We start from the raw sequence: 15,550 nt of genomic DNA, 5'->3' as shown, positions 1-15,550 counted from the left end.
CGCCTCCCGTGCCAGGGGCCGGGCGGCGGGCAGGGCAGCTCGGGGCCGGCGGGGCCGGGCAGCGCGGCGCTCCCTCAGCCGCGGCGCCCAGCTGCGGGGGGGCCCGGCACCGCGGCAGCGAAGAGATGTTGACCCGATTCTGACACTGGCTTAGATTTTGTGTCTTTCACGTTTCTGTCCCATCTTGGAAAAACATCAAGTATTTTAGCTCGGGGGAAACGTCCCGCTAACACAGGGTGAGAGTGGCTCCAGGTACGGCCCTTCCACCCAAAGGAATTTCCCCACAGCCAGCGGGAAGAGGTGGTTGTGCTGGTATTTAAGTTCACTTGGCTCATTCGGGCTTTTTCCCCCCCAAACCCTCACACTCTTCCATTTAATTTCCCCAAATAATTTATAAAAGTCAATGCTTCGTCACACTGAAATGATCCCAAGTTTAGCTCCTGCTGACTTAGTTTCCACCATAAACAGTCCTTTAAATACGATTTCAATAATACATGGCAGGTTGTCAAAGCTGTGGAGTAATAATATCCAAAATTATACCCAAAAAGGCTTCCCCATTTCCGGAACCCGCCTCTAACATTAGCACACTGCTCTTCGGCTCTGGAGGTGTCAAACCAACCTCAGAACCCACACAGGCTCTGCCCTGCTGACTGCCAGCACCAAAATTCGTAACACGCAGCTTGACAGAAAGGAGAGTGCAAAATTATATTCCTGCTTGTCCTTTCTGAATCAAGTTCAGACTTTGCACCCAGCGAAGCACTTGGAAAATTACAGCTACTGCCGGAGAAACATTATCTCGTTCGTTCAGCCAGCAAGTAAGAGTTGCTGAAGACAACAGATGGGATTTCACAAGGGAGATCAACAGTTGTTCCCTCCCAGCACACTCCTCAGGAAAGCTACCTCCTCTCTGCAGGATCAAAGGCAATCACCCACACAGAAATGTGGAAGTAGTTCGGCTGCAACGTCAGGGAAAAATTAGACATTTGTACTTGGTTTAACTGCTGTCACAGAGCTGTAAACGTCCATGATTGTTCAGCAAAATGTAATTTTTTGGGGGTGGGAAAATTCTGTGCTTCAGCAGGCATAGGGCTTCTCTTGCAGGAGGGTGGTCCTGCTCAAATTACTGTGCGGCGTCACGAACATGCTTGGGTACAGGCAGGACTGGAACCTGATTACAAACTCGCCGGGGGAGAGCAGCCTGTACCTGTGCCAAGCCTGTGCTTTGACATCCTGCCAGCGTTGCCTTGGTGGAGCGTAGGCAGAGGCACGTTCTGCAAACAGCTCTGTCCCAGTGACTTGGTCAAAGTTGCATAGAAAATCCTTGGCAGAGCTATGAATAGGAGGTGATGCTGTCCCACGGATGAGAAGAAGGAAGCCTCAGTTACACAGAATACCCCCTTCTCCCCCAAATCCTGAAGCTGCAGGCTTGTTTGGTGACAGGGTTATACTTCATCTCACAAGGCTGGGCTCTTTGATGCGTGTTCCTTTTAAAACGTATCTGTCAAAAGTTCCCTGCAAACAGCAGATTGTTTCTGTGATTAATTAAGGGTACATCTGCAGTGTATCAAGAGTAGCCTCGTGTACACCACAGTGCATTTTTACTGTCAGCAAGCCTTAAATGTCATATGCAGTTTCTGTTGCTCTAACACAAGCATAACAACTGTGTGGTTCACTCAGATTTATGCCTTCTTCACACTAAATCTGCTATTAAGAAACTCCATGTGATTCGTGTTAAGGAAGCTACTTAGAATGTTAATCGATTAATAGAAATAATTCCTACATTTCAGTGCAGTAATTGGATCCCCATATTGTGGCTGGTAGTATGGACCAGCCTGCTGTCTGGCGATAGGCAATACCTTGGTTGTCCTTCACAGGGTATCAGTACTGCTCTCTTCTGGGCAGATTGTTCATGCAGCTTTTCAAGGCATGCGAAGAAACCAATCCATAACCTCCCAAATCTGAAAACTGCACGTGCTGAGTGTTGCGATCAGCAGAAAAGGTTACTATTTACTTTTGATCCTTTACTTCTGAAGGAGTTGGTGGCAGTGGCAGAGTGCCGGAGGGCAGGCTTAGGTGATGTTCAGACCAAGGAAGCTCACAGCCTTCCGACCTACCGCGTGGCACAAAGGAAATGTACCTTATGTAACTTTTTTTCCACCTTTTGCATCTGAACCTTATCCCTGAAGTTTTTACATTATAGTGAACTTGTTTGGTAGAGGTTCCCATCCTGCTGCTGCCAGAGTAAGTCCTTAAAATAGTCACTTCCCTTTAAGGGTAGGCATTTAGATGTGTTCCCTGCAAAGGCAGATGAAGACAGCAGACAAGTGTTTCACAGGCTGAGGCATTCAAAGCTTCGCTTGTATTATACCCTGTATTTTAGGGAGCAAGGCTTCCCTACTTGTGTTTGCAGAACACTTGTTGTTAAATAACAATACCTGCAAAAATTTCAGTCTTATCAGGAATTAGTCTGGGCTGGCTTTCCCAAAGCTGTGGAATGTGTGCTACGCCATGCATGTTTGATGTACAGGCAGTGCTGAAACATGGTCTAGCTCCTCACATACCACCCCAAGGCTGTTGTTAATTTTAGGCCAGAACCGGGGAAGGAACATCAGGAGAAAGCCTTTGATAATATTTGTGCCTGAAAGTATTTCCTTGGCTGCCTGTGGGGGCCATAAGGATTCTTATCCATCCAAGAGAGGAAGAAATATCTATATTAATTTGTGTATCATAAAGGTGTCATTTTTCTTGCCTGAGATTCTTTTCACTGGCTGCAAGGAGGTCAAAGAAAATAAATTGTTAGGGGGAAACGAAGTGCAATAGGACCAAGAAAGGGATAAAATGTGTTTTGATATAGTGTGCTTACTGTTTTAAGACAGCATGGTGAGTCTGTTCATTAAGAAAAACCAGTGAGAAACACCATTCTCAGCAAAGCTAGCAGCTTTGCTTTTCCAGATCCAGACAGCAAGTATTAAAAACTCCTAACTGCTCACGAAACAGTTTATAGCCCCTGCTTAGAAAATGTGAATGCAGCAGCATTGGAAGAAAGAAAAAGATATTTTTTACTAGTGACCGTATGTTGTAGTATCCCAAGTAAGTGATACAGTTCCCACAGGCTTCTCTAGCTTGTGTGGTTTGTTCGTACAGCCACTCATTTTTGTGTCTGTACTTAGTAAACCACACCACACAAGCGTACCCTGCTTTCGTGGAGCTTTACTCTCCATCCGTTTGGCTTGAGCTATTTTCCCATGACCTAAAAAGAATCTGCTACTCCATACTTAGGGAAAACAGTTTAGATTCAGCAGATTTGTCAGTATAGAAATATCCATAAGAAGTAAACATATGTGTGTATGCATATATTTAATCACTGTAAGTCTATATTCTAACCTAGGCACAGTGTGCTCCAGGACTAGACAACTCATCCAGGTAGCGAGGTTAAGGAATGCCACCATCATATCCAGACACCTTTGCTTCCTGTTACAACTAGCTGCCTACCAAGTTTAGTCAACCTTCATCTAGGTATAGATTGAGGGTCCGGACACGTAATAAAATGCTGAACTTCCTCCATATTTTTGTCCCAGAAAATTGCGTCATGCTTACATAATTGTAGTCTGCAGGCCTGATTAAACCTGTTCATGTGAATTGTTCCAACAGCAGTCACTGAACTGAAGAACAGACTGCATAGCAAGGACAGAAATGTATTTTTAAAAGTTAATTTTCTCCCCTAAAGGCTTCACAGCTTCATGTCTGTGAAGGTTACTAGCTGGTAGGACAAGTTACAAATCCACATGTTGTCTGGGAAGTGCCAGTATTTTGATTATTCTCAGTATGACTGTGGCCCCAGGAGTCAAAGCATACTGATATGAGCAACTATAAAAAGGAGCTCTAAAGCTTGCTGCATACCACCACAGCCGCCTGGAGAATCAACATTACCCATGGAAATCTCTGCAGAAAGGTTTTTGTGCTCAGCTGCCATCCTCCAGCTGCGACAGAAAAGAAGACTCAAGGCTGTAAGTGACAATGCTGGAAACAGCACAGAAAGAAAAATGATATAGTAGTGTAATAGTAGCCCTTGGTGTGAAAACACAGCAAAATTATATGTCAAAAATGATATGGAAAAACTACTTGGACATTATTAGCAGGAAGGGTTCCTAAAACAGGGACATGTATGTCCTTAGGAAAGGTCAGTAACTATCACAGGCCAGTAACCCAGTGGTGTGGAACTGAGTAAACCAAAAGAGAGGTTCATAGAGGCTAAGTACTGGATGAATCCAGCTTAGGTCAGGCTGCAACTCTAAAATGTTTTTGTTATTTCAACTGACAAAATGAAGTATTTTCTAGATGGCTTTGTTCTGTTTGGTTTGTTTTTCCTTATCTGCTTGAATGATCATGAGGTGTATGCTGAAAGCACTTTCAATTCATGCTGATGATGTCTACGTTCCTGGCTGCATGAGTATAAGACTTGTAACTGAACTTCGAAATTTTGCAGGGGGAGATGACAGACAAGATTGGATTTCTTACTTCTCCCACCCTCTTTTTCTTTCTTGCCCTTTTTTGTGAAGTTATCACACCTAGCAAATCCAGACGCTCCAAGGCCTACTGATTAGGGATGGGCTTTAACCCAGATGTTGTCTGACTGTCTACTATGATTTTACATTTGGTTCTAGTTGGGAAATGTGGAGGCAAACCTCCTGCCCTTCAATTGCCTCTGCTTTAGGACTTCTGCAAGGACTCTCATTTCAATTGTCTCGAGCAGTATCCTATTCCATAAGTTGTAGGCAGAGTTACCGTCACAGGTATTTAAATACAATCATTGCATATAAATATGTAGTGTTAGTTGTGAAGGACATTATCTATTTTACTTAATTGTCTCTGTGAAGTTAAGGATTTCTCTAAAAACCATGCATTAAGGAAAAAACCCCTTAAAGTAATGACACCATTTGGTATAAAAAGAACATATAGCTACCCATTCAGGAAAAGACATCCATTTCTCACATGGAATAAGGCAGGAGTTTTCCAGGAAACAGATAATCTTAAGTTTCTGTAATTAAATACTATTTCATAATGCATAGGTACAAGGGAACAGAGTTTAGGTCAGATCAGCAAATCCCCTTTCTGTAAGTCCCAGCTTTGGAGCACTAAACTCTGCAAAGGTAACATGCTCCCAAGGAAGCTGTTCTTCACTGTAGCTTTCTGTATGTTTATTCCCTACACATTTTTCAAACTCATAGGCTGCAAGAAAAATAAGTTTTGCGAAAACCCAAACTTAGGTTTGATAGCAAAAGCAGCTGAAGCTTCATTGAACTGGAAGGTTATAACAACAACCATCTGTACAGATATGCCGCAGTATTTACATGTGATCAAAATATCAGCTGAAGTATCATGTTTTTAAATTCCTTTGAAGGTTAAGAAACTTTGATTGCAACAGCTAGGATCGAATTATGCCTTTTCTCTGGCTTACTTGGTCAGGTTGCAGATTATATCACCAGACTAACACTGGAGGAAAAATTCAGTTCTCATTTTGTTTTAATTTGGAGATAAATGTCCTCAAAATAGTAATGTTGTCACTAGCTGATACATTATCAAAATTATGTAATTTAAATTTCCTTTTTTTTATTTCAGGTATTGCTGACACTGTTTTTCCCTGTCTTAAAGCAATCAAATTGAGGAGAGATGTGTAGGACTGAAAACTGTCAGGAACATTTTATTATTTTCATGGTTTGCTGTGTAAGTGGTTACAAAAATAATATATTCTTAGCCAGCTGTTTGATTCCTTTTTCCATTGGAAGTGTAGCTCACATGTCAAAAATATACCAGTTTTTTTTTCAACAGGGAAATTTTATTTTAGCTATGTGTGAACTTCTGAAAATGATAGAACTTAATTTGCCATTATTATCCAGTGAGCCATAGCAATCATCGTATATGACAGTGCTGCACATTTGTATTGCTTCTGCAACAGGTACCTTCTGTTTCTGTATTTTCGTATTTCTCAACAACACATTTTTCAAGAATTTTCTTCTCAAAAGCTCCACTAGTATTATTTTTCTAACAGTTTCCTTTTACATGACATCTTGTCACTATCGGTCCTCCATGAGCAATTGATAAACTTCTGAACACAGTTAAGTAAACTTTATGATAATTATTATCTTTCCTGATCTATGCAAAGTCATTTTTTCCATGTGCTTGCAAAAGCGATGTTGTCTCACAAACGGTGTTGGCTACCCAGTGTGCAAAGAGCCCTTCTCACACGCAGGGCCGAGATATCATTTATTTCAGATTTCGTGCAAGATTGGGTGCTAGGTGGTTAAACCACAAAGCTAGTACACTAGTTTAACAGACGATAAAACATTTTACACACTTTGAACAATTGTTTGCAATTACATTTAGTCACACTTAATTCTCGTTGGTTCTTACAAGCCTGGTCTCCATTTAAAGGTACAGTGTTCTTTCCTTCACCCTGCATGTTCTGTGGGGAGGGGCTTTGTTAGTACGGGGCTTTCTTTGCTCGGGGTGTGTGTGTGGGTCTTTTAATGTGCTAATTAGGATAGTTCACACATAGTTCAAGTAATTTTCTGTTTGGTCTCATTAACCATTTGGTTCTGCTTGAGCTTATTTTGTTACTTGTTAGCTTGAGGTATTTATGGTGTCTATCCCTTCTCTCAAGGCCATGTCTTGTTAACCATTTGTAAGGGTTGATTAACATCCTTTGGTTTTCAAATTCTTTTGGCCTCTTGCTTTTCATTATAGATATTTACATATTTTATCTGAATCCCAGTTAAAGAACAGACTGGCTTTCTATTAACTGTGTGTCTGTGAGCCGGTTGACTACAATTCCAGCTGCAATTCTCTTGACAACACTGTTCTGGAAATATGTCTCAGACATAGCTTTTTGCATTTTGATCACAGCATAAATGCCCTGTATAAAATTTGCTGAGAATTACAGACTTTGAGTATTTAATGGTTCTCTGTATGTATGCAACAGATTAGGTTGTGTAAATGAAACAATTTTCAGCAAAGAAAGCTCGGATTCAATCTCACAGAAATCATTGGGATGGAGGGGGGAAAGGGCTGAGTGTTCCTCATGCCTCTTATAATAATTTTCAGTTCTTTGTTTCAGCCTGTCCCAGTCTGCCATGGCAGTGCAGGACCAGAAAGCATATGAGTCGCTCAAGGAGGGGAGGTGATTCTCCTCCAGTGTGAAAAACTCTCAGGCCTTCACCCAAGCAAAAGAGGTGATTTCTATCTCCAGGTCCAGTGCACAGCTCTGAAGCCAACCCAAGGCTGGGAGCCCACTAGGCTCAACGCGGGATTGCTGAGCTGTGACAAAGAGTCCTGGGAAGCTCTTGCACTACTTCTAGCCAAAAATATCCAGTCTCTGCCTGGAGGAACCGACTGGCTCTCACAAAATATGTTACATGTGGCTGTTCTGCTCTCACATAGCATCTCTTTGCTTGTGTTACAAAGAAATAGAGGCTGGGGCCTATATGTTAAAGCGGACCAGGTCTTAAATCTGAAGGTACAGCCACAGTTTTACTTCACATTTGAGTAGTTAGGGAAAGCAAATGTGAAGGAGTTGCAAGTAGAGAGAAAGCAAGTTCAGCCTGCCATCCAGTAGAGAAAATGCTGTTGTGTTGGATATCGTGCAGAACAAGGCAGAGTTTTTCCCCCTGCACATCACGGGATCAAATGCGGCTCACAGCAACATTTCAAGTCCAGTGCCTATACACAAGGTGAGAATAGAATGGTCAGGTACCAGGAAGATGGACAACTTCCTGAGAACTTTCTCAGACCTACCCAGTGCCTCAGAAAAGAAAAACAAAAAAGAGAGTTTCCACAAAAAGGACTCTTGGAAGTCCTCTTCTAGGGAGAGCTCAGCCTTTCAATGTGCACTATCAGTATTTGCCAGCATGACTGGGACTTACTCTGTGTGCAAAACCACTGGTGGCTCTTTTGATTTCGGTGGCTGCATTTTAGGATACTGATGTGTGGTTATTACAAGGGGTTGTTAATGTTTGCAGTGTAGTTTCTAGTATGAAACAAATGCCAGATTAGCAAGGTGTTGTATTTCCCACAGCAGTGATAGTGTGTCCCTGGCAATACCATTCATATTCCCAGGAGGGAAAGTTAACACTGGTCCTTGCAGTCAAGGTTATGTGGTGATAATGAACAGTACTTAAAAACCCCACAGTTGCTGTCAAGGGTCCTCACAAAGGGGACACTTGTAATGAAACAAGAGACGGTTGTGATGGACTGCTCTCTGGGGAGAAGTAACAATTAGGTAATGCTCACATGAGAATCAATGGCTAGTTTTAGCTTTTCCATGCTCTAATTTTCCACTCCAGCACCCTGCAGTATCTTTTGTAAATAGATCCTCCTGTGCATAACTTATTTTGAGACTTATACTTCCCTGACCCACAGAGCTATCTTCAGATATTTGGGTCTGGATTGCATTTAATGTTCCTTGCTAAACACTTTTCAAAACCAGTGAAATATCATCAAATATTTGAGAAATTTACAGCAGATGATTGCAAAAAGCAAAGCTGTGAATGCTGAAATGTTGATAGTAATGACATGAGAGATGCATATCTTGTCACTTCTGTTTTAGCACTTAGCTTTAATTGGACTAAAAACCTGTGTTGACCAAAGGCATCTGGGATCTCCTCCCTGAATACAGCAATTGAGTTGATGGCCTGTATTATTAAAGATGGGTAAAAATAGTTTCGCAAAAGGTGAGGCAAAATCCATCTTTGATGAGTGTGAGAAGAGATGAGGCAGGACACCACAGAGAATCACTGCATCAGAGTTTTTGGAGCTCTAATTTGAACACGGCTATTTTTAGAGGACCTGTTGTACATATCAGCAACACTAATGACTACCAGCAGAGACAATCACCTTCTTAGAGTCAGTGATATTGTGTGCAGTTCCCAGGATTTAGCTAAAGCACGTTTTTGCCAAGTTTGATTCTTTTGTTTCCATCAAATTAAGTTACGCTTTTACTTTACCTCTCTTTTCCTTTGGGTTGCTGTTTTTTAAAATAAGACTGTGTGGAACAAAGGACTTACAAAGTAGGGCTTGAGAGGTTTCCACCAGCAAAATTAGCCTGAGATAAATGAGTGATGGGAAGCTAACCCAAGAGCAAGTGTGTGGAGTGCAAGGGTAAGGAGGGTGGCTCAGGGTGCATCAGGCTAGGCCAGTTAACTGGGTATGGCATATGGCTGCCCAGGACTGGTGAGAAATTACAGCTATTAACATTTAAATCTGATAGCGGAGGGTAAGTATAGCACAAAGACACCAGTCAGAGCACTGCTTCCCTATGAGTATTCCCTACTGGAATATTCAAAGGCAGTCCTGGGAGGTGAGTTTGTGCTTTAAAGTGTGGAGTGAAAGCAGGTTAATTACCTGAATTCTGATCTGTTACCTTTTACCTCTGGAGAGTAATTTTACAGCCTTTAGTTCTCACTATTTAATCGAGTGAATGGCTTTACTACAAAACTGTGGGGCTTTTTTGTGTCATGGATGATAACTGTGATTTCCCATTGCCTTCTTTTTATTGTTATTCTGTGTTGCTTTTAACATTTTTGGAAGTAAGACAATCCCTAACATGAAACTTGTCTCCCTCATTACTTAATCCTAAAAACAACAGAGAACAAGACTCCTATAATCTCTAGCAGGGGACACGCGAACATGTTTGCCACATAAAAACACATTAGGCTGTCAGAGGAACATCCTGAGCTGGCCCAGAATAAGGGAGCTGTCACAGAACAATATTCCTTCTGATTTGCCAAGGGCAGCTTTCTTATTGCTATTTACTATTAGCAAGCTGTTCACTCGCAGATCTACCCACAGTGCCAAATTATAATATTCATACGTGATAAAGCAGCCTTGTTAAGAAAAGCTTCTGACTACCTGTGGTGGCTGGGGAATGAAAGTTGAATGGCAAGCTGTGTGGGGTCACATGGAGCACTTTGATCTATGACGGCAGCAGAAAAACAGCCAAACAAATCACTGTGCAGACACTATTGGGGAATGTCAAAAGGGCCTTGAAGCAAATTGTGCAGGATTTGATTGTTGATCTCAGCAAAACACCCTCCAGACCTTTTCAAGTCTGGAAAATGGAAAGAAAGAGCCAGATCCTACAAAATGCAGAGGCTCCAGCTAGGCAGAGCCACTTCACTGTTGGTTTGTGCTCATCACAGCTACTGAGCAGACACGACATCAACTCCCTTTGCCCTGAAGTGGCAGAACTTTGCAGAAATCTCGGGGAAGGGGGAGGGGCACCCTTCAAAATGCCTTGTGTGGGGTGGCAAGAGCCATTGCTCTTGCTGGAGAGAGATTGCTAGGGGTGCAGTCTTCCTCTCAGGCCTGTACCACCATGTCATCTAAGTAACAGCAAACCCTTGGAATTATTTTTGTCAACAGTAGTCTGAGGCAAATCTTTGACAGCAGTCAAATTATTTCCATCCTATAAGATATAAAAGTACTCTCTGTGCCAAGCGGTAATGGGACTTGAAGACCCCAGTGCTCTGTTACTCCTAAGACCCTGTAGCAACTTCACTCTCAGCTGAGCCTGGAAGCTCTGCGTGCATTGGGAAAGGCAGAAGTAATGCAATAGAGAGTCTTTCAGCAAGGCAAGGAGGTTTAGTCAGCCAAAAATATTGGATTTTTTCAGCCAACAAATGCTGTGCATGGAGAGGGAATACCCCCAGACTAGTTAAATATGCCAGTGAGGTATTGCCTCTGCTCCCTTAGCTCTGCCCATATGGCCCACAAACTGTTGTGGGGGTCAAAGACAAGCTATCAAGACCTAGAAATGAAGTAGAGTCTCTGGGTTGTTGGAATGATGAGGTTCTAAGTGTTGCTTTTTGCCAGCAAGATGCTCTTCTGAGCATGAACCAAGAAGTTCTCCTCTTTATTACCACTCAGCTTTTGCTGTGCGTTACTCCTTTCCTGGTACTGTAGGAAACCTCTACCCTCTTCTGCGCTCCACATCTGCTTGCCCACACAGAGAACATTCCTACAGCAGCACCCAAGCAGCTCCAGCCATAGCAGCAGCCCTGCTGTACTGGGTGTTGGGTGTGCAGAGGAAAAGCCACAGGCAAATACACTACATATGTGTCTAGGCTCTTGCAAAACCCACCCATTCCGCGGTGGGCAAGTGGGGAGCCATGGCAGTGGTGGCAGAGCGAGGGGAGGCTGATGTTCAGATGAGGTTTCAGATCAGTGCTGCATTACAGCATGCAGCTCATCTGGTCTTGCAGCTTGTAGAGACAAACACAACGGCAGAGCTCAGCCCTGGCTTATTTGCTCTGCATTTATGGTCTGATAGCTGAGATAGCATCCTTCTGCAAGCCGGCGATGTCAGAGGGGATGCTGCTACCTGCTTTGTAGTAATACTGACAGCGGCAGCAGCAGCTGCCTGTCCCTTGTGCTGCCTAGGGTTCCAAGATGCAGAGGCCTTGTGTGGCATGTCCATCTGTCGTCCCCACCTCCCCAGGCTCCTTCTGGGGTGATAACAGAGGGAAAATCCCAAGCTATCCAGGGAGGAGCAGGTACAGCATTGTAGAACAGGAGGGGTGGAAAAATCCCTCTCCCTGCCCCCCCCCCCCCCCCCCCAAAAAAAAAGGTTTTAGTTATTTGGGCACCAAATTGTCACCAAATTTGAGATTTTCAGCCACAATGGAGTATTTGTGTTCATTTGTACAGCTGATAAAAACAGCGCATTGAAAATGTTTTTGAATGGCTGTGACTGCTTTCTTTAACAAAGTAACAGTGAAGCTTTAGAATGGTAAGATTACTATGTTACTGAAAACTCTGTTTCAGGGGTTTTCCCAGGAATTAATGAGCAGATGCATGTTGGAAAGAAATTCCTGCTCATGAGGTTCTCAGGAGGGCTCAGAAACCTTTATTGAGAAATAAATGGAAAATTTGACCCACTGAGCAAATTCTCTGTGTTTCTTGGAAACACATGATTCACATTCCGGTGTTATTTTGTAGCCCTTGGACAGGACAGAAATGTAAGGGGAAAGGTAGGAAAGTGGAAAGGAAGAGAGGGAAGCCAGCAATAGGAAACGTATGTGTCACAGGATGAGCTTAGTGGAGTTTCCATGTGGGCAGTCAGGGAAAAACATATACCCTTGTATCTATTAAAAGTACTCTTCAACACCATATTTTTACTTTTGTGAAGTATTCATGGTTTTGCTTTTGTGAATTGGCGAAGGAGTTCAGATGAGTTTAAAACAGAGATATGTACTTTGAAAAACAGATATGGAAAACATATTTCCCTAAAAGTGTGTGTGTGATGATTCAGTGGGACCCAGACTCAAAATTTTTGACCTCCTCAGAGAATCTGGCTGATGGTAGCACAGAGATCAGTAATGCTGCGAGTCATTGCTGAGTCCTAGTCTTGGATCTTGGTGTGGGACCTTTGGAGTCAATCAGTCAATATATGTATTTTGTAATTCATGGCAACATATTACTAAAGACTGTAGGGGGCCCAAGAAAATGATAGGATGATCATCATATGCCTTTACTTCTCCTCCTGCAAGTGCAGTCTTAATGATTTTGTGCTGTGGAGTGTGGCTGCTGCTGAAGTCGGTAGTGAAGTTCCCTGTTTCCATTGCAAAGAATAATGCATAAAGATCAGCCAAAGTGCCGGTATTGCCATCTTCAGGGTGATATCCTCATGCCTAGTAAACAGCTGCTCATGCACACAAAATTAGACATTATGGGAGAGCTGTTAGGGGGGGTGAAGGGTTAAGTCTTAGCCATCATCTTCAGGCAGCGTTTGATTTTCAGATTCCTTTAAGGCTGCAGGGCTTTTCCCCATCGTGTCAGGCAACAGCCACGTCTCCAAATGACAACCTCGCCATCTGCAGGCCAGCAAGACAACTCACAAGGACTGGGGGACAAAACAGCCCCACAAGCTCAGGGGCACCTTGCTTATGGTGGTCTTAGGATTTCTTCTTTTATGCACCAGTTAGCAAAAGGAAATAGCCCTTTGGGCGTTACCCCAAAGAAGTTTAGTGCCTGTCTCTGGGGCTTAAGCCTATTCCAGTGGATTGTTTAAAAAAATGGAAAAAAAAAATTAGACCTGATGTTCTTCAGCGGGCTTATTCTACTCTTGCTAGCAGTCTCCTCATGCCCGATCTTAGCTGCAAGGAGAGAGCATGCTGCATGGCTCCTGCCCCCCTCGGCTTCCCAGCCCAAACCTTAACACCCTCCACTCACCTACTAGAAATCAGCACCAGTTTCCCTATGAAATATGGTTTCGATTGGAACATACTGTTTCTTCAGCATGTTTTTTCCATGAGAACATGTTTTATTTTTGAAAGATACTAAAACAGGGTGTTTCAGGAAGTTTGAGCTTGCTTTGTCAGGCTGGAGGAATGTTACTGGAATGTATTATTCTACTTGAAATAAATTTTAAGGTGAAATGTTACTTTATTTCTGTGGCTGTCTTGTAGGGCTCATGAATCACAGTTGCATCCAATTAACCATAAAAAGTCAAAACCTAAAGAAAATGTTTCATTTTTATAATATTGATTCAACTCAGCCCTTAAAAAACCCAAGAGGAACCTGAGGCAACCTCAGTTTCACCCCATTTTGAACAAAAGCTATCTCAAAGATGCTGAAAGGAAAACACATGTAGTTTAGCAACAGAAAAGTTTGAAAACACCACAGAGGAAACACAGAATCTGCAGCCCTTCTTTTGCCAGCCCTCTAAGCCATGTCCTCAATACGGCATGCTGATGAGAAACAGCAAAGCCTTGTAACTGCTATGCCTCCTGCCCATAATTCACCACACATTTGGCCCCACTGGTCCTTGCAACTGTGAGTGAGACCCAAGCCCATCTGCCGTGGCCTCCTCTGGCTCTTACCAGAGGTTTGGTGGTGGTCTTGTCCCGCCTGGGGCTTCTGCTGTGGAGGGAGCTGCTCTGCTGCCATAGGGTCATAAGGAGGACAGCCAGCAGATGAGGGGCTGCCCAGCGGACCTGTCAAAGCTTCAGGGTCCTGTCACTGCTGGTTGACTTAATACACTCTCACAATCCTTCATCAGTCACAGGGCACTCAGAGAGGAATTTTACCATCTTCACAGAGGCTGTTGTCATCTCATGGCCTTTGGAAGTGAAGCTGAACTGTTTTTCAGCCCCTGGGAAGCGGACAGGAGCCCCTGGGAGCCCCTGTCTCAGTGTAGTTTAATCCCTGAGATTTGCAAACAGCTGATTTTTCATGTAAACCTGGGTTTCTAAAGGAGAAAGCATAAAGAAAGACCTCATTTTGTGTTTCTGTGTGCCTGGAGTTGCGAGTAGTGGCCACTTATTTTTAAAAAGTCCATGAACCCATTTTTTTAGGCAAAACTAAGCCTCAGTGTTACCTTGTTTCAAAGGGAGCATCCAGAGGTTGTGTCTGTGCCACATGTTCGCTTCCAGATGAGTTCTGAAAACGATGGACTGAAGTTAGTAGAAAATAATAAATGTAATCTTCAGTTTCCCACATTGCCTGGAAACTTCAGGTGAGCTCTTGGTTGCAGTCAGATAGGCAGTACATCCATATACATGCATTTGTTGCAGATTGCCATGACCCAAAGAACTTATATATCACGGATACAAAGACAGGCACCAAGGTGAGAGGAAAAGTCATCCATTCTCATTACGCAGATGAAGAAGCAAGGCATAGAAAGAAGCTGATTCTTTTGATGTCAAAAAGACTTACTGTTTTGGGGGGTGGAGGGAGGAGTCCACTTATCTGTATTTTCATCATATTTTCTTAGGAACAGCTTGAGCTTAAGTTCTTGCTTCCATGTGGTACCTATACCAGTCTGTTTCTTCTAATTCTTGGTGACGTTCAGCTTCATACTCACTCCTGCTGGGAATCACGCTCCCACAAACTTTACACAACCCCTTTGTGCCTTTTTCAAACATGGGTTATATGGGTTGGTAAGGAGAAACACCAGATGAACATCAGAAGTCCCCAAGCAACAGCTAGCATAGGTTTAAGTAATAACAGGGGAGTTGCAACTCAATTAAACATACAGCTGAAAGAGTGTTGCCCGTCTACAGGATCTCTTGGATAACCTGCATGTTTGTGTGGGTTGTCTCCCAACACAGCTCTGCTCACTCTGCACCGTACTTCTCCCACTCAGTGGCCATCTCACCTACACATGTCACCTGGAGAATTAACACTGAAAGAGTTGAAGGGAAGGTTAGGATCCGTGGTGGTGGTTTTGGAAGAGGAGTCATGCACAGAACAATGGAAAATGTGGGTGGGCAGCTTCTGTCCTGGTTTCCCTGTGCTGCTCGCATCCAGGTGGGAGGTCCAGGCTGGGTGCTTGCTGGACCCTGGCCACAGCTGGCAGCCGAGCTCCCTGCTGCCTGTTTTGCGTGTCCTCTGTTTTAGGTGGGACATGTGGAGGGATTAAGTACCGACAATTGCACAGTTTGTATCAAGAAGGAACAGAACGGAACCTGGCTCCTCTAAAACATCTTCAGATGGGGCAGGGTGAACCCTCAGCAAGATTCCTCTTTTCCCTTCACTTTTGGCATTTGAGGGAGCA

This window comes from Falco peregrinus, chromosome 4 (genome assembly GCF_023634155.1).
Source record: "Falco peregrinus isolate bFalPer1 chromosome 4, bFalPer1.pri, whole genome shotgun sequence".
NCBI classification, from domain to species: Eukaryota; Metazoa; Chordata; class Aves; order Falconiformes; family Falconidae; genus Falco; species Falco peregrinus.
Note: the sequence above shows the minus strand (reverse complement) of the source record.